The sequence below is a fragment of the Sarcophilus harrisii genome, chromosome 3, assembly GCF_902635505.1.
Source record: "Sarcophilus harrisii chromosome 3, mSarHar1.11, whole genome shotgun sequence".
NCBI lineage: Eukaryota > Metazoa > Chordata > Mammalia > Dasyuromorphia > Dasyuridae > Sarcophilus > Sarcophilus harrisii.
This window is the reverse complement of record NC_045428.1, coordinates 51270736-51290640: the sequence shown is the minus strand read 5'-3', so window position 1 is coordinate 51290640 and position 19905 is coordinate 51270736. Positions and strand designations below refer to the sequence as shown.

The 19905-nt window shown below is 38.4% G+C and overlaps 1 protein-coding gene across 1 annotated transcript in view; it reads left to right on the top strand.

The window, feature by feature from the left end:
- The window catches only part of ZBTB38 (zinc finger and BTB domain containing 38), a 90811-nt gene that overhangs the window by 20122 nt on the left and 50784 nt on the right, over window positions 1-19905 (top strand). The window contains exon 2 of the mRNA XM_031957864.1: window positions 7440-7570. The gene's annotated coding sequence lies outside the window, so the exon portion shown is untranslated. The remainder of the gene's footprint in view (window positions 1-7439; window positions 7571-19905) is intronic.

Here is a 19905-nt window from a genome sequence, read left to right as displayed (position 1 = left end):
GGCAGGAAAACCAATCTGAAGTTATTGTAATAGTACAGGCAAGAGGTGATTGAACCTTGGACTTGGTTAGTGGATGTATGAGTAAAGAGAGAATGATACACATTCAGAGATATTATGAAGGCGGTAATAGCAGATATGTAATGAGTGAAAGGAGGGAACTAACGATAGTACCAAGGTTGTACACATAGGTGACTACCAGGATGGGGTGTCCAACCCAGAAATAGGGGAGTTTGGAAGAGAGGGTGGTGTATATGTGCGTGAGATAATGAGTTCTGCCAGGGTCACATCTCTAGTAAGTGTTAAGTGTTATGGGACTGGATTTGAATTCAAATTCAAATTTAATTAGGATCCTCCTGTTTTCAGGGCAGGTGCTGTATCCTCTGTACCACCTAGCTGACCTTAACTTAACAGACTTTTAGAATTTCCTGAATTTACTAATTTCCCATTCTATGTGAAGCACTACCTGGTGCATAGGTTATTAAATTAGGGCCTGTGAACTTGATTTTAACACATATTTTGATAATTTTATTTCAATATAATTGATTTCCTTTGGAATCCTTTATATTTTGTTTTAGGCAGTCAAAGATACTATTCTGAGAAGGGTTCTATAGATTTCACAATAAAGATTAACAACACCTAAAAAAATACAATAATGAGTTCTGTTTTGGACGTCACAAGTTTGAGAAATCTCTGGGACATCCAAATTGAGATGTCTAAGAGGCAATTGATGATAAGGGATTATAGTTTAGGAAAGAGACTCAGATTGAATTTATCAAGCTGAAAATTGTCTACTAATTGAATTCATTGGCTCTTATATCACCAAGTGAAATAGTATGAATAGAAAAGAGAAGTGGTTCTGGGACAAAGTCTTAGGATGCAGGAGGGAACATCCACAGTTAATGGCATGAATAGCTGGAGAACTAGGACATTGAAAAGACATTGTCAGGCAGAAAAATGTCTAGAGACTACAGAGACTAATGTCACAAAGGCCTAGAGAGGAAAGTATGTCTTGGAGGAAGTGATCAACAGTGTCAAATGTTAAAGGGTTGAGAAGAAGGAATGAGAAGTTGTTAGATTTGGCACCTAAGAGACCATTGGTAATTTTGAAGAGAAATTGATGAGGTTGGAAACCAAATTGCTGAGGCTCTACTATCACCATCTGAGACCATCTGGGGCTTTCTCTTGAGTTGTATGTATGTGGCAGTGATGTATCTGTGAAATACTTTCAGAATACCGTGGGGATTAAAACTGTCCAATTTGCAAGAAAAGAGACTGAGGCAGATCTTATGAGCCAATGACATTTTATTAAAGGGTCAGTGGTTCCCTGTAATGAAATGAATCTCAAATATTCCTTACAACCTGAGATGTCCCCCTTTTCCAGAACCATATATTTATAGAGTTTGATACCCAAATATGCAAAAGAGGCATGGTAAAATACAGAATCTCATTGAGGAGACATTGCTCTTGAGGGCCAAAATTGACATATTAGTAGTATGATCACAGATGGGGAGAACATGGAGCATCTCTACTGACTAAATAGTCATAAGAAAATCATAAGACAATCACCTGCTTGTCCAACACCTGCTCATATTGGACAAGAGAAAATGGTCCAGAGGTATAAAAATAAATCAGAGGATTTTACATGAAATTAAGTAACCTTCATTTGTTCACCTTGACAAGAAAAAACAAGGGTGGAGGATCTCTAGTTAGCTTCCAATGATTTAGCAAAAGAATTTATAATCTGTAGTTCACAGCTTTGGGGCCTAATATGCAGAATTTATAATCACTACTCCCATAGAATCATATCAAATTGATTAGTATTGATTGGAATAGAGTAGAGGTTCAAATGAATGATTTCTCACCATATACCTTTGGGTACAGGAATTGGTTTCAGCACTGAGATCCCTGACCATTTTCCTTCATATTTGAATAGTGCCTTCATTTGGGATCATCCACAGCTGTTAGGCCTGAGTACTCAAAGATCATGGCCAATGAGATTAAAAGCTGCCTTTTAAAATAGTCCTTATGAGTTGATGATGTGTACCCCAAGGGTGAGAATTTGAGCACTCAAGGCTTCCTGCAGGTGTTATGCAGCCTTTTCAGTTTTGCACCTTTTGGTTTCAAAATCTTACTAAGTATGAGGGTGATGGGAAATGAAGCCTGTGATTTTTTTTTTTTTTTAAGCTCTTCATACTAACATGATGAGCTGTTTCTTTGCAAATCAGATAGGGAGAAGTGGGGGTGGGGTGAATATTGTTGAGCTCACTAAATTTAGCCAACTCAACTTAACTTGGTAAACTATCACATTGCTGAATTTTTCTAAGATGTTCTGTAATCCCTACCCACTTTGAATGTCTTATCCAAGGGCTATTTTGCTCACAATTGCACTCAATTCTTACAAATATTTATTATAAGGCATTCCTCAGACTCCTTGAAAATACACAGGATTATTCCTCAAACTTCACTACTAATTAATACTACTGTATTAATGAAATATAATTCAGGCTAAAATAATAGGATAATATATGGAAGGGATGTTATAGGTCATACAGTTTATCCTTTTTTTAGTTTATTGTTAAGGAAACACATCCGTGAGGTTAAGTGACTTGTCTATTGTTTTGGGTATTGAATTAGTTGTGTTGTGTATCCAGTATGGGTATTGAGTCAAAAGTAGAGTGTGAATTCAGGTCCAATGATCTTTTCAAATAATAATTGCAATTATTATTAACAACAACAATAATATTTAAAACTTTAACAATAATAAGCAACTTCAAAATTTCAAACTCTTTTCTAAACCTTATTTCATTCAAATCTTACAACTCTGTGAAGTTGATACTTTATTATTCTATAATTATGATACAAGATATTATGTATTCTTTTTTTTTTTTTTTACAAATTGGGGAACTGAGAATCAGAAACCTAAAGTGAATTGCCCACAATCACATAGCTAATGAGCATCAGAGTGGAATTTAAAGTAAGATCTTTATTTCAAGGCCAGCACTCAAGTCAATATGCCTTATACCCTAATGTGTCCTATGGGGTATTGGTAAGTAAGAGGAGATATTAAATATCTCCTGTAGATGAGGCTCTGTGCTAGGTCCTGTGGGAGATATAAAAAAGCACCCCAACTAGATAGGCTCTGTACTAGGTCCTCAAGGATATAAAGAAGCATTCTTAATGGGACTGCAAGATTAGAGGGAGCATGGACCTTGTTTTAGGCAAAGACTAATCCCATTAAAAGAAAAATAATATAAAGAGTTTAAGCAACTCTTCAAGACAATGGGATGTGATGGGATCAGGCAGAATAAAATACCAAATGAATAATACTCCAATTTGGGAAGACTTCTTGGTAATAACATTACATCTTTTCCAATTTCTTCCTCACTCCTTTCCCCTCAATGGTAAATTCCATAAAGAGCCAGAGTGATGGCAAATATAACAACATCATGCACTTAATTGTTTATTGACTTTACATGGATCCAATAAGCAACTCTAAGGGATGACCTTTCCCTCTAGATATTGGGTTCTACTTTCATTGAGACATTTTGTACTTTTCTCTCATCCCTAGATGTTCATAGTCATCATCCTGCTCTAAATATCACTCAATCATCTGTCTCAGACAGCTGGCTTTAGTTGTTATTTGCCCTCAGTATATCCCCTAACCTCCTCATTGGAGAAAAATCAGCTTCAGCAGAAGATCTTCATCCTTGGATTCTCTTGTAGGTCTTGCTACCCTTCATCTCTTGTTAGTATAATTTATTTTTCTTTCTCCTTTCTCTAATCTTTCCTAGTTCTCAGATCACCAGCCATCTATAAGAAGAATGTAGCCACTTTTCCTACTAAGTAAGGGAAGGGAAGAGAACAAAATTTATCCTATGCAATTAGGTGCATTATCAGACTTTTTATCCTTATATCCAAACTTACCTGAACCTCCTTGTTCTTTCATTTAACCCCTTGGCCATTGTGAGGATACAACAGAACATAAAAGGAGCGAGGGGTCACTTTACACTGATGTAACGTTGGTCTTAATTTCTTTGTGAAATCGACAGGTTAATACAACTGCAAAATGAGGAAACTGAACACATGACATCTAATGTTAATTTTGATTCTAAAATTCCAAGTGCAGGATTGTAACTCAATTTTAAAATATGGGTAGAATTTGAATAGGCAGAAAAGTACGGGAAGGTATTCCAGGAGAGAAAAGCTATGTGAACAGGAGCGGGGGAAAATGAGAGACAAGAAGCAAAACAATCTGGGGCAGAAGGTTCCCATAAGGAGCGAAAATATAACTTTGTGACACTCCCATAGTGCAAGAGTAGATGCTCTCCTCTCCCTAGTCGATCCTGATTCTCCACTCATTTCTTTGATCACTTCTTATTCTCTTTTGCTCAGTTTTTATCCAGTTCATACCTAGATGTTCCATAGGACTCTCTCCAGGCCTTCTTTCTCTCTACTGTTTTACTATGTGATATCATCAGCGCCCATGGGTTTAATGATCACTTCTATGCTGATGATTCTCAGATCTCCTTATCCAGCCTTCACATCTCTACTGACTCCCAGTATTGTATCTCCAAATGACTACTGCCCATCTAGAACTGGATGTCCTTTAGCAATCTTAAAATTTTGAAAACTAAACTCATTATCTTTCTCCCCAAACCTTTCCCTATTTCTAACTTCCCTATTACTGTTTAGGGGGCCACCATCTTCTCAGTCACCCAGGATCAAATCTTCGGTGTCATCTTCTACTCCTTACTTACTCACACACCTCATCCTATGTCAATTAGTTGTTATATCCTGTTGATTTTATTTTCATACCATCTTACTTACACCTCCTTGCCTCCTCTGAAACCGCCGCTGCTTTAGTGCAAGTTCTTATTACCTTGAGCCTGGACTGCCTGCTACAATTCTCCCTTCCAGTCCATCTGTCACTGAGCTGTCAAAGTGATCTTCCAAAAGTGATCATGGTACCCTGTTACCTCCCCACTCCCAACATACTCCCTAAGGTGGCTTTCTATCATCTCCAAAATCAAATATAAAATCTCTTTGGCATTCAGAGCCTTTCATAAAGATACAACTGAGTCTCAGTTGCCAGTGTGGGATTGATTAGTGGATCCTGGGTATAGTGAATTTTCAGGCAGCATGCAGTGAAAGCTGAAAGGAGGTTGATGATCCTACAGAAAGCTTCTCTCTGTACTTGACACACCCGAGTGATGCTAAGCTCTCATTATTCTTCTTAGTTCAGTGAGTGGGAACCATGGGTCCTGACTTCATGCATCAGAGCAGTTCAGTGACATCAGCAAAGATAAGGGGTTTTAAGAGTGTAGCCAGAGTTAGAGGAGAACATTTCCCATGGAGCTGGGCATTTGTTCTGGGCCCTTCTGGTGGTACCTGTGCTTCTGGCCCCTTGCTAAAAGACATGCATCTTATTTGATCCCTTAATCCTTGTGATGGGAAGATAGGTGAGTCTGTTATATTGAAGACAATAGGTGATTGAACCCAGAAGAGTAGTCTTCTCAGTAGGCTATAAAAAAACCATAGAAAAGCCTTCCTTCCTTCATTTATCTCTAAAAATTAAAAAAATAATCCTTTCATAACCTACCCCCATATCTTTCCAGCTTGGTTATACCTCACTCTATGATCCAGTAACAATGGAATCCTCACTGTTCCTCAAAAAATATAGTCTGTGCATCTTCAAACTCCAGGCACTGACTGGCTCTCCCCTACCATGATTTCCCTTTTCATCTTTTCTCCCTGGCTTCCTTCAATTCTGAGCTAAAATTCTATAAGAAATGTTTCTTCATTCCCCCTTTGACCCTTCTTTCTGCTGATTATCTCCAATTTGTTCAGTCTAGAGTTTATTTGGATGTAGTTATTTTCATGTCATTTTATTGTGATCCACTTTTGCTTATCTTTGTAAACTCAGTGCTTAGCATAATTTCTGGCACGTAGTAAGTGCTTAATAAATATTTATCAATTGATCTCATTTGCTCATCAGAGTCATCCAACTAAAAGGAAAAGATGATACTTTTTAGGCTGAGCTCTGGAGTAATTACTACTCGGGGTGGGGGGGAAGAATAGGAAAGAGCCTCCTCTAACAGGTCTTGGTGGGGGATTCTTCAGCGAGGTTTCTCCTCCCTCCACCCCCATCCATCTATCTCCCATCACTTTCCAACCCATCCCTTCCTTGTTCCTTCTCCCATTGTCCATCTTTGCCGAAACATATATTGCTGATTCAGGTGTTAGCAAATTTCATTCTTTTACTTAGTCTGTGGGTTTATAGGATGATAGCAGACAAAAAGTCCATTTTGGAATACAGGGATATTCTTCCCCCCATAAACATTCAGTCATTATGTGCTCTTGGCACTGCTGAGAAGCAGAATCCTGACCAATTATAGTAACTAAAAACATTCGACCATCATTTCACAAGAGGAAAAAGTGATGATGAAGGCAGCAATCACGCTTTTGCTGATGTTTGAACAGAGAAGGGATGGCCTCTGCCGTGTGGGGTGTGTGTGTGTGTGTGTGTGTGTATGTGATTCTGAATCACCCTCCTTTTTTTCAAACACTGAAAACCTTACAATATAACTTGCCTAGCAAACTTTCCCCTATTAGTAGCACAGTCTACATAGTCACTGGGCTTGAAACCTGGGTGTGAATTTTGCCTCTGCTCTCATTCTCTCTTTCCTTAACCAACCTAGCTTTCAAGGTCTGTTGACTCCCTGGGATTACTCCAACATCCTTATCTAGTTTCCTTTCCCTCAGATGCCATGAAACCCTTCTTGATTCTCTCCATCCTGACATTCTAGTAGAATGCAAGCTCCCTGAGGGCAGGGACAGCCTTACTTTCATATTTGTGTCCCTAGCTACCAGGAAACTAGGTAGTGCCATAGTGCACTTTCTTGATTTCAGATCTGGCTTCAAACACTAGCTATGTGACTCTGGGCAAATGACTTCACCCTATTTGTCTCAGTTTCTTCATCTATAAAATGAGCCTGAGAAGGAAATGGCAGACCACTCGAGGATCTTTGCCAAGAAAATCCAAAATGGGGCCACAGAGCCAGACATGATTGAACAATAAGGCCCTTAATAAATATCTGTGTATGTAGTATTTCATCCCCTCTCCCCAGGATAATGTAAGCTTCTTGAGGGCAGAAACGGTTTCAGTTTTCTCTTGAATCCCCAGCATCTAATGCAGTATTATGCTCATAGCAACTGTTCTATAAGTGTTGAATTAAATTGAATCCCATTCTCATACAGGTATGTTAGAGTTTTTAATCTAACTTAATCTAACTTGATTAAAAACTCTCTGAGGGCATGACCTGGGTTACCTTTCATCTTTATCTCCTCTCAGCTAAGCTTTGTGTGCCTTGCATGTAGTAGACATTTTATAATTTTTTTTATAGCAAAATGAATTCACCCAGGGTCTTCCTTTTTTGCAGGCCCAGCTTCCTGACATCTCCATTCGTGATATTTCGCCTTCAAATGCCTAATTTCCTCATTCCACTGGATGTGGGCAAAGCAGAGTCTTGATGCACAGTTAAGACCACTGGTATCTACTCTTGACAAGTAGGTAAGATGATCACTCTGGATTTGTTTATGGAATGGGCTAGTATTGCCAATTAGAGAGATTTGCAGGGTGTTTGGGAGCCATCTGGATGATGTATAAAGTTACTCTATATGAATGGACATGAAAGACCATATACCAGTCTCTAGGATGCCTCTGTTTTGGTAAATTTCCATTGACTTTGTGTGACCATGGCAAAATTCAGAAAATTACCAGTCATGAGCTGGAGGGCATGGACCTCCAATTGAGGGAACTGAAGTCTAGTGACATTAATTAACTTCCAAGATCATTTGCTCTCATGACTCAGTTTCCCTTTCTATAAAAAAATTCATAGGAGGATAGATTTAGACTAGAAAATCCTAGAAATTACCTAATCAGTCCCTTAATTTTACAGCTGAGAAAACTAAAGCCTAGAGGAGGTAAATAATTTTCTCAAGATCACATAAATAATAAATGGTAGAGACAGAATTTTAATCTGGGCCTCCTGACTCCAAATCAAAGATTCTTTTCAGTTTATCACATTAGTCCCTACTTTCATATTGGAACAATATATCTATATCTGTAGAGATGATGTAAATCATCAATCCAATTCTCTCTCTCCTTTTAGCTTAATAGTTATCTAGGAGAGCAAAGAAGAGAAAACACTCTTTCGACAACTCCTGGAATGAATTTTAAATCTGAAGGTCAAATAGCCAGATTGAATATCTGAGAAATAGCTAATATTTTGAGTTCTTTAGACTGAAGATTCCATGTAAACACAATTGGTAGTCATATAAACACATCCTAAAGATATTATCAGACGAAACAACCTTCTGTGACAAAAACCCCATTATCGTTTTGAGGGGGCCAGGTCTGGTAAGGACATCATTAGGAATCTAGCACTTCATCCTTATCTCAGCAAGCTCCTGCTTCTCCTGCTTGGCCAAAGCTCTAATTGGCTGACCTGAAACCCATAGTATAAAACCTCTCTGATTAAAATGGCCTGCACGCAAGGTACGGCAACCTGGGGGCTAGAGCACTAATGTGATTGTGTTATCTGTTGCTGCTATTGCTGATTGCTTCAGACACGGTTAATGCACAGATTATGTGCTTTTACTTGAGCCATGCAATTTGGCTTGGGTTCACAGGCCTGAAAGCAATTCACTCAGGGCCCAAAGCAATTAGGCTGTGAGCACGTAAGCATTTTAATACAAAAGGAAAATTGGACCTGTTATACTAAAATTTCCTCAGGCTCATACCTCACAGCTATGATGCTAAAAAACTGTTCAAGATTCTTTTGACTTGAGAACAGCAATGTAGTTTATACAGAAGGGATGTTGGATTTGAAATCAGCATCTGGGTTCAAATATATATATTTGGGTTCAAATGCCATGTCTGCTACTTATTGTATTTATAACCTTATCAAGCCATTTCTGTCTGAATCTCAGTTTTTTCTTCATTTGTAAAATGAGTTTGGTGCACTGATTTTTGAGGTCCTTTTCAGTTCTGAATCTATGAAACCCTATAGAATAGTGCCTTGAGTTCCAATTACGGCTTTATTAATCAAGTAAATTTAGTATTTGAATTAATTGTTCAACTTCTGGATTTAAGGGGTCAGATTAAATATCTGAAATATTCCTTCCAATCTATGACACTTTGATTCTTGGATCTTACTTTTCTGACTACTTCTATTCTAAATAGCCTTTGAAGAAAGGGATTTTTGAGTTGTCACTTTTTTTTTTTAAAAGGATGAATTTATGATGGTCGAAAGAGCTCACAAATAAGACTCATAAATGAAGATAAGCCTTCCACTTGTAGTCATTAAAAACCTTAAGGAAGGTGACCTTGCCTGACTTTGTTTTGTTTTGTTTTAATTTTGATGACTATATTTTAATATAATTGGTTTCCTATGTAATTCTATGTATTTCATGTTATTCATTTAAAACTATTATTCTGAGAAGGGATTCCTAGGTTTCATAAGACTACTCAAGGGATGCATGACTCAAAAAAGAGTGAGAATCCCTGACTTACGGGAGAAGCATTTTTCTTTTCTTTTTCAAAAAAAAAAAATCATGAATGGATATTTCACAAAAACCCAACTAAACTTTCCTAATAATAATTTGAATTTGTTTAACACAACCAGGAAATATCTTTGAGAAATGTTTCACATTTGCACAAAGAGAGTTTTGGAGTATTGCAAAATAAACCAGTGAATGGTTTTTGAGACCCTGTTTGAAAAGGGCATGACAATGATTTCCATAGGGAGATGTGGAAGCAGCTTGGTCTAGCAAACTGACTGTACATCTTGGCATCTGGCATGCTGACTAGTAAGAGAAGATGTGACCACACTCTGCCAAACTCTTGTCTCTTTAAAGTGGAAATAATGGTATTTGCTTACCTCAAGGGAACCTGGTATGGATTACTTTAGTTGCCATTGTTATTATCATTGAAGGAGATACAGGGTCTTCTACAGTTAGTCATATGAATAACCATAATAGTTATCAAAAACAGAAGGCTAAACTGGGGAAGTGGCTAAACATGCTTTATTTATCACTAGATTTTTTTTTTTAACCCATTAATTTACTATCTGTAGAATTTTCCGTAATATCCTATATAGTTCTCAGTTTTTTAAGATAATGGAGAAATCCAGTGCCTTAAGAGATTTCATTCTGATGACTAGCTTTCCTTCCATTCCTCCCTCCCCTCCTTCCTTCCTTCCCTCCCTCCCTCCCTCCCTCCTTCTTTCCTTCCCTCCCTCCCTCCCCTCCTTCCTTCCTTCCCTCTCTCCCCTCCTTCCTTCCCTCCTTCCTTCCTTCTCTCCTTCCTTCCTTTCCTCCTTCCTTCCTTCCTCCCTCCTTCTCTCCCTCCCTCCTTCCTTCCTTCCCTCCTTCCTTCCTTTCCTCTCTCCTTCCTTCCTTCCCTCCTTCCTTTCTTCCCTCCTTCCTTCCTTCCCTCCTTCCTTTCTTCCTTCCCTCCCTTTCTTCCTTCCCTCCCTCTCCTCCTCCCTCCCTCCCTCCTCTCTCCCTCCCTTCCTTCCTTCCTTTTCTCCTTCCTTGCTTCCTTCCTTTCTCCCTCCCTCCCTCCCTCTCTTTTTCTTCACTTCTTTATTTTTCTCTTTCTCTCTCATTTCTTTCCTTCTTTCTTTCTTCTTTTGTTTTCCTTTTCTTACTTCCTTTTCTTGACATCTTTTGTAGGGAAGGGAAGGGAGAACAAGGTTCTTTCTATCAGTGGTTACGAAAACTCGTAACTAATAGTTTTTGTCAGAGCTTCACTTATTGCGGAACTAGTTGAATGTGAGAGATGTGCTCCACTGGGCAAGAACATCTACATGGTTAAGGTATGCCTATTTGGATGACCTAATTCTTGGCTTTTTAAAGTATATAGCCTCAGTGAATATTGGATATTTCCATATATTAAAACTATTGAAGCTTCAGGGAAGGAGAAAAAATGGAAGATAAAAAGGAAGAAAGGAAGGAAGGAAGGAAGGAAGGAAGGAAAAAAGGAAGGAAGGAAGGAAGGAAGGAAGGAAGGAAGGAAGGAAGGAAGGAAGGAAGGAAGGAAGGAAGGAAGGAAGGAAAGAAGGAAGGAATCTAATTGTGGAATCTGGCACCTGAGTGTGTAATACTTTTTCTTTGAAAGATTTTTCTAGTGAACTTGACTGTTTAGATAACATGATTGTTGTTATCTAGTCCTTAGAGAAGACAGAGGCTAATAAAGAAAAGGGATTCTCAATTCAAGAAATTGTCCATTCCTTTTCATACTTAGGGAAAACTACTGGCTTATTCAATAGTGCAGTAATAAACAAAGTCTTTGGGGCGGGGGTAGGGGTGGGAAGGGAAGAGGAGCAAGCAGACAAAAACAAAATAAATAACACATATTCAAAAATAAGCTTCATAGCATTTTTTAAAATGTCCTGGCTTTTTTCCAGGTTCTAAGGGTGGGGGAGGGTATTGTTTCTTTGTGGCTTAGCAAAGAGGAGGAAGAGGATTCAGTTCTATTTCCTTAAAACTAAGAGACTCTTTTCTCTTTACAACATAGTAAATTAAGCTCTTTCAGTTCTTTCTTTGACCATGCATAGTCTTGAGGGAGCATCTCCAGTGAGCTGGGCTGTTTCGCTCTCTTTGGGGACATGGTGACAGTGGAGATGTAAAAAACTATTATTTGCTTGTTAGGTGTGGCTTCAAAATCCTTTCTATCTGGTAATTTTTAATCTTTTTTTTTTTCTGTTTGAGCTTGGAAGGGGGGTGTGTGTGTGTGTGTGTGTGTGTGTGTGTGTCTCGAGGGAAAGGGAAAAATAGTAGGATGTGGAAAGATCCTTGACATTTTTATTTTATTTGCAAAATTTAATTTCCCACTATTTACTTTTTTTGCAATCTTCAGAGAAGACAATCCCAGTTTATTATACCCAGTCTAACCAGATCCCATTAATCTTGAAGACCAGGGGGTGTGGTGGGGTACGCTGGGGAGGAGAGATGTCGAGAAAGATGGTGGTGTATGAAACTGGGTATTTGGACAGATGAGACGTAATGTTCCAAAAACATGTCAGCCCTAAAAACTCTAGCACCTTGGTGCCTGCATTGAGTTCCATGATGTCACTATCTAATCTTAGCTAAGAAAAGCCTCGGAGAAAAACAAAGAAAGATTGCATCCCAGCCTAACATGGTTTCTTCACGTACAGTATGTTCCCTAGCCTGCTGGAATTCGCAGTTGTGAGTTGGGGCTTTCGATTTAATTTTTTTTCCTGGGGGGGGGGGGGGGGGGGGGGGGGGGGGGGGGGGGGGGGGGAGGGGGGGGGGAGAGAGAGAGAGAAAAAAATAATCATTATTGCCTTTCCTTGCTCTGACAGCCTATGGCATGCTGTAAGTCTGTGTGTTATATGTAGGTCAATATCCTTTAGGTTTGCTTTTATAATAGCCTGCCGTAAATTGAAAAGAACCCAGCACAAAAATACATTTTCCTTTGCTGTGTTTTATTGTACTCCTAAATGAAGCCGAACTGTTCGTATTTCAACTAAATTCTGTCCCAGAGAATACCTGCCACCTCTGCATATTTAGCTGATATATTTAGCAGATATATTTACGCTGCTCGTGGTTAGCAGCATACCGCTCAGACAGAGAGCCAGCTGATCATGCACCGAGACCCCATCCTTCTACAGTCCTATCAGAACCATTAAGGATTCTGCAAAATGATGGCGAGATGCTCCACCATCCATTAAAATGAATATTTGCTAGCTTTAACATTGGAAAAAAAAAAAAAAACTAAGGTTTTAACATTCACAATCTAAGAAATACATCCAGGACCAAATACATACTGTCTGCATTCTTTCTTCAAGAAGAGGATATTACAGTGTGCTTGCCAGTCCTTCTTCATTAGCAAAAGGATTGTTTTATTCTCAGAAGCAGGAGGATCCAGCCGCTTGGAAAAGGGTTTGAGATGCCTACCACTGTGTGGTTGCAGAATTTGGAGTTTACCAAGCACTGTTTAGTGATTGGACTCATCTTGCATCATCAGTTGATGACATTTTTCTTTGTTCCCTCCTACCCACTTGAACCAAGACTCTGTAGCTGATATGCAATGTCACTTACAACATTAATCAGATACTGCATTTAAGGTGAGCGGTCTCCTGCCTCCTCCTTTCCTAGAGCTATGCTGCAGTATGTATCTTCCCCCTGACAGCCGAAAAGGGCAGGCAGGATTAACATTGCTTGTGCTGTGTGCATGCTGTGTATAGAATTCATTATACGTTGCCTAGTATTTCAAATGTGAGTATGTAAATGCTCTGTGTGCCATATCATCTGGTAGGGAAGACTTGTTTTTGCTTCTGTAAGGGCTGAGATATTAAGCATCACCTTTCAGTTCTGTTTTCATTTGCTTCTGGCTGTTTGCTTGTCATCACATTCAAAATAGAGTCTCGTTTCCTCCCCCCCCCCTTTAAAGCAAAATTCCCCCCAAAATAAAAACAACAAAAAAAAAGCCCCAACAACTAAAAAAACTGCTTCCAGATGGTGCCATCCCTTTCCTCCTGCATTTGCTGTCATTTAAATAATGAATGTTGTATTGTTAATTAATGTGAATATCAAATTAGAGCATTTGAAACTTACATCTTTATTATGCAGGTAGGAGGCACGTCAAATCTATTTTTAACTCTTGTGCAGTGCACATCGTGTGTCGATGGGGCTCCAGTTCTCAAATTGAGATTTTCAGTCTTGGTAGCCATAGGTTGATTTTCAGCAAATGTGACAAGTGGCCTTTGCTGTGGTCAGCTCCAGGCTTTCCAACTCTCAGAGGAGCGAGGAAAAAAATCCAACAAACCCACCTCCTTGGTTGCAGCTTCGGAGAAATCTTGGAAGAAGACATCCCCTCACCCATCCTGTTTCCCTATTGATAAATTCAGTTCTCGTGATCACAGTACATTCAAGCTGTTCTCCGTATGATTTTTTGACAACTGCATCTAAAAATTGTGAGCAAGAAGACGGGGAGTTCAATTGGTCTCCATCGCTTCACATAAAGATGGCAGAGTGTGCTGCCATACTAGCACGGCATTGAGGGAGGTTGAAATTGCAGGTAGGTTGAAATTTGCATGTTTTATAGATTTCTCAAGCCAAGGTAGCAAGCATAGGAATGGGTTAGAGTATGGCTTTTAGAACAAAAAAATGAACTAGAACAATTGTGGCTTTTTATTTTTTTTTCTAGCAACTTAAATTGGGCAGTCAGCCTTTCCTTCTGATATAGTTGTTGTTATTTTTTTTGAACTTGTAAACAAATTCTGCTGTAAAGGTAGAAAGATTCCATCCTTGAAAATAATCGCGTAGGAAAGGTGTGGCGCTCTTTAGGTAACAAAGGAATTTTTGAAAAGGCTTTTCATTCAACCCTATTTTAAACTGAATCTGAAAATTATTGGGTTTCTGGTGAAAATGTCAAAATACGCAAATATGTTAAATAAGGGAAATGAAAAATATTTAAATTTTACAAAACGGACTTTAAACGTACGATGTAAAAGAGGACAATAAAGGTAGATTTGTTAAATGTGCAGAAATAAGCACATTATGTGAGGTTTTTTTCTTTAATTTTTTCAGCTATGGAGGGTAGATTTTTCAAATGGAGGAAAGAGGAAAAATCTAGATGGTCCTGTCAGCTGAAATCAAGTCTCGATGACCTACTGTAATGGATTATTTCATAAAAAGTAGCTAAGGAGTAGAGAATGAACAGCTAAGGTTACGTAAAACCTAAATTCTAGTCCCTTCTCAGATGAATTATTGCAAGCCCTTTCCTTTGAGCACAACTTCTCAAATATATTTTAGTTCCAAATTAATACTGGGCCAGAACCTGTTTCCTTGGCAACCAAACCCTGTTTAAAAATGCAATAATAAATATGCAAAAGAAGCCCATTAAAATTTTTTGATACAAATATGAAATAGGAATATTACAGTTCTTTTCGTTCCTTTTCCAAAAGAAGGATGATCTAGTTTTGAGATTTCCAGGCGGTTTCTTGACCCTAAAAACCCATGCCCTTTGCCTCAGAAGCTGCATGTATGCCAAAAGCTTGAAAGCTGAAGGGTTTTTTTCCATCTCTGTACTCATTACTGTCAAAAGTGGGGTTTTCTTAATAACCTGTTTGGAGCTGCTGGCCAACATTTGTGTACAAAGGTGTAGTTTCATTATCACTAGTGCACCAGTACCTCTAACGTGAAAGGCATTTCAGAAATCCCGAGAATTAGAATGTGCTTCTGCCTGGGGTTCCTCCCCTACAATCACTTTATTTAGCACAAAGGGAACCATGGAGCTCTCAGTAGACAAGAACCCAATTCAGAGCCCTAACCCCGAAGTGAACACAGCACATGTTTTTGTTGGGATGCTTGGGAAAGAAAGGTGAAGATGAACCTCACACTTCCCTATGATGTGGATGGAGACCATTCAGAGCTATCTTCGGCAAGAATGGCTTTATTCATATAGTCTGATTAACATGTATTTACAGTATCTGTAAAATCAGACCTTTGTGGGTTGAATGTCCTTTTGGAAGTGGATTTCAATATTTTGTGAGGAATCTTTCAGGCTGATTGCAATTAGAACATGATTCATTTCCCCATGGCTCCGTTCTCCGAGCTTGAGCTCGAAAATCTCTTTCCTGCAAAGCTTGAAAAAAAAAAAAACAACAACAACAACAGCAACTGTTCTGCTCGGTGGCCATTTTCTTTTCTTACCCTTGACTTTAAAATGACTAAGTACATTTTGTACATTTGCCGACTCAAGCAGAGGACCACAACTGAAAGAAAGTAGCAGCAGCACAATCGCAGCCACTGCCCATTTGTTTTAGCAAATCACAGAACCAATTTCTCTAGTATATAGTGCATTGTAGCTTACCCTGGAACAAATAATGAGCCCTGCATTTGTAATTAAAACATCATTGCTATTCAACAAGATTACAACTACCATGTCTGTTATTTTGATAGGCTAGCACTAATTAACCCTTTTGAATCTGTTTGAATCTTAATTACAGGATTAGATAAATACAATAAAAAAATGTTTCCCCATTAAAAGAAAACATGATCAATTCCACAGTAGATTTCTCAGGGTTCATAAGGAAGATAAGTCTTTTTATTTTTAACTTTAAACCAGTGGACATTACTATGTCGTAGGTGTTTTGTCTCCTTCGACATGTTTCTAGATTGATTACAAAGTCAGTGGTCTAGTGGGTTTCTGCCCAGGATGACGTTTAAGAAAAATTTTAAAAGGTAGAAAGCCATATGTGTGTGATGGGGAATAAAAAAGGTAATCAAGTAATCCAGAATGACTCTTCTTGATTTCTTTGTTGTGTTTTGGCCTTTGTGCTTGCCCCTTCTGTTTTAGATGGCCACCTATAACAAAGCCTAAAGCTTTTCTTAACCTCTCATAATAATTAGAGGCTTTTCGGGATGCTAGAAAAGCTTCCTGTCAATTGTAATGGGTGGCAATTAACCCCAAGATGAAGATTATTTTTCTTAGAAAGTAAGCTTTTATTATTTAGAAGGTCAGATGTTACCTCTCTGTCTTCTTCCCCTACCCCTTTTAATGGCTAAGGTGTTTTGAAGGTCAGGACAGAGTAGGTATAGCTGAAAGAGTATAATAAAATTCCAAATGGATGCATTTCTGATTTTCTATGAGGATAATGTATAGTATTTTTCCTTTTTTTCTGAAAGAGGAAAAAAATTAACTTTCTAAATTTGCTGCCTGGCAGAAAATCGAAAGCATCTGCTCTGAGGGGATACCAATGTGGATGACTTAAATTTTCTATTGGGGGGAAACTGCATGTACCAAAGAAAAGTATGAAAGTACAAAAATACATAAAAGTACATACAAATTAATTTCAGGGAGAGGAAAAACACCTGGAATGTTCTCTTTCTTCACCTCTATCTCATAGGGCTTCCTTCAAAGCACAAATCAGGTGCTATTTCTTCCATGAGGCCTTCCCTGATTTGTTAATAATCTTCCTTACATTTGAGAGGTAGGATTATTGTATCCTCAGCACCTAGAACTGTGCTTGACACATGTGAGACTTAAAATAAATGCTTATTGAATTGAATTTAGCATTAAACCATGCTTCGCACTAGCACAGAGCATTTGTGGACATGTCCTTTTCATACTATCCACTTCCCCTGAGGAAAAATCATTCTGAACAACAGTTTTTGAATATTAAAATATGTGTAAGAATATGTTCATTTTGAGAGATGCTCAGGCGAGAAAGCTTTTTAAAAATTTATTTGTTTAATCTTCAGTGTTCCAAATCTAGAACTTTGGGGTGGGGGGGATGGGAAAAGGAGTAGACGATGCTTTCAGAAACCAATTTTTTTTTTTTTTTTTTTAAATCTTGATCTATCGAATGGTTTCCATTGTCCCCTGTAATCACCATCACCAGTCTAAGAACAGGTTCTACTGTACTGAAGATACTGCAGCCCTCATGTGATCGTAACATTCTAGCATGTAATTCTAGCTCTCTAAGGAGCCCCTGCTCTTCTTGGGGATTCAAAGAACAGGAGTGTGTGTGTGTGTGTGTGTGTGTGTGTGTGTGTGTTGGGGGAAGGGGAGGAAATTTCTGGGGGGTATTAATCTAGAGTATTTTGCAGAGGAATTCTGGATTAAACCTTAATTTAGAACTGAAAAGGAGATGAAAGCCCAGTTCAGATCAGGAAACTGATCTTGCCCTGGACCACTGAGGTTGTGAAATGTCATGAGTATAGAACAGTGGAGGGAAAGCTGAATTTGGGATCACAAGATCTTTTCTCTATCTTTTTGGACCTCAGTTTTCTTATTTATAGAATGAGGGTTTGGACAAGATGGTCTTTAAGGTCTTTTCTAGCTTTAAAATTCTATGGTATTTTAAAATTTTTTTAAAATACCATATTCTATGGCATTTAAAAAATGTTACTTTTCTGGTTCATGTAAAGGGAAAGTTTTTCTGAAGTGGCTGTCAAGGATGCTGCATAAAAGCTTGTTGACTGACTGACTGATTGCCTAGGTCTCCTTTCCAAATGAACTGTGTTCAGGTTTTGTTGGACCTTCAATGCTTTGAGACGCATCTTTTTTCTGTTAGTGGTTTCCTAGTTATAGTACAAATTCCTCCTGAACTGGCTGACAGCAATGCCCTTCTTGTTAAAGCTTTTATGCTCTCTCTCTTATTAATTATCAGGACCTTTTATAGCCATTCCAGCCGTTTGTTCAGAATGTTTTGCTGATGATGGTTGGGAGGTCAAGGGGAATTGGTATCCTTGGGCAGTTTGTACATATAGTATCTGATTTGACAAATGGTAACTTGGAGCATCAAAGCTAGTACTTTATTCTTGAATTTAAAAAAAAAATTCATTGCTTTTATTTTTGAATCATTTTCATTTCTAAATATATCTCTTCTCCTTTCCCTCTTACTCATCAAGCCATCTCTTATGAGAAATAAAAAAATTTTTTTTCAAAGAAAAACAATCAGATAAACAAATCTAATTATGTCAATCAAGTCTTACCATATATACAAGGCTCTATACCCATAGTCCCCCAAATCTCCAAAGAGAAGAAGGAATATTCTTTTCATTTCCTCTTTGGAGACAAGCTTGCTCATTATAATCACACATCATTCATTTTTGCTTTTCAGTTCATAGTTGGATTTATTCTTTTTCTCATTTGTCAGAAGTATTGTGACAGTTACATTATGAATTATCTTCTTTCAAAATATATTGACAAGATATAGTGATAGAATATAAATTCCTTGAGAGTAAGGACAGTTTCATTTTCATTTTTGCACCTACAGTACCAGCACAATGCCTGCTCCATAGAAAGTATTTAGTAAATACTTATAGATTGATCATTTTCATTTTGAATGGTCCAAAATGGTTCTCTACATTTAGCCAAGACAGAGCTGAATATGAAGGGAATAAGCCTTATCCAAACAAAGACATGTTTCTGCATATAAACTAAAACATATTATGCATATATCTTTGTATAAATAATAATAACTCACAATTATTTGGTGTTTCATCACTTCCAGAACATTTTCTTTACAGCAGCCTTGTGAGATTGAGAGGGCAAATATCATCGTCTCCATGTAGACAAATATTTATATGAGACTTAAATAGCATCTATCTATCATAGTCAAACAGCTATCAAGGAAAAGGAGCCACCATATTATAGATGTAAATCCTCTGACTTCAAAGAAAAGCTTTATATTCTGACATGTGCCCATTTTATAGATATCTTCTATTTTAGGATATTTTCATGATTTTTACCAGGTCATTGGTCTCTGTTATGTGAAAGATTGCCCTTGTGTGGGCAATCACCATGGTGATGATGGTGGTAATGGTGATGGAGGTGATGGTGATGATGGTAATGGTGATGGTAAAGGTGATGATGGTGATGGTGATAATGGTGATGGTGATGGCCATGGTGATTATGGTGATGGTGATGGTGATGATGGTAATGGTGATGGTGATGGTGATGATAGTAATGGTGATGGCCATGGTGATGATGGTGATGGCGGTGATGGTGATGGAGATGGCGATGATGGTGATGGAGATGGAGATGGTGATGGTGATGGTGATGGTGATGGCAGTGGCGATGATGATTTTGGTGTATATGTGTATGTGCCCTCGGGTGTGTTCTTCTGAAGTTGCTCCTTTGGACTTTGCCTCTTCTCTTTTTGGGCTCCCTGGGACAGTGTGGCTCCACACAGGCCAATAACCCCAGGGTCACTGCTGCACCCCATGCCAATGGGCCTGCTAAGGACCTCTATACAATTGCTGCCATCTTGAGCAGACTTGAGGTTGGGAAGCGCAGGGTTAGAATTCATGATGCATTTAAGGCCATTTTGCCTTTGAAATGTCAGAGTGCTGACTGTGGGTTGT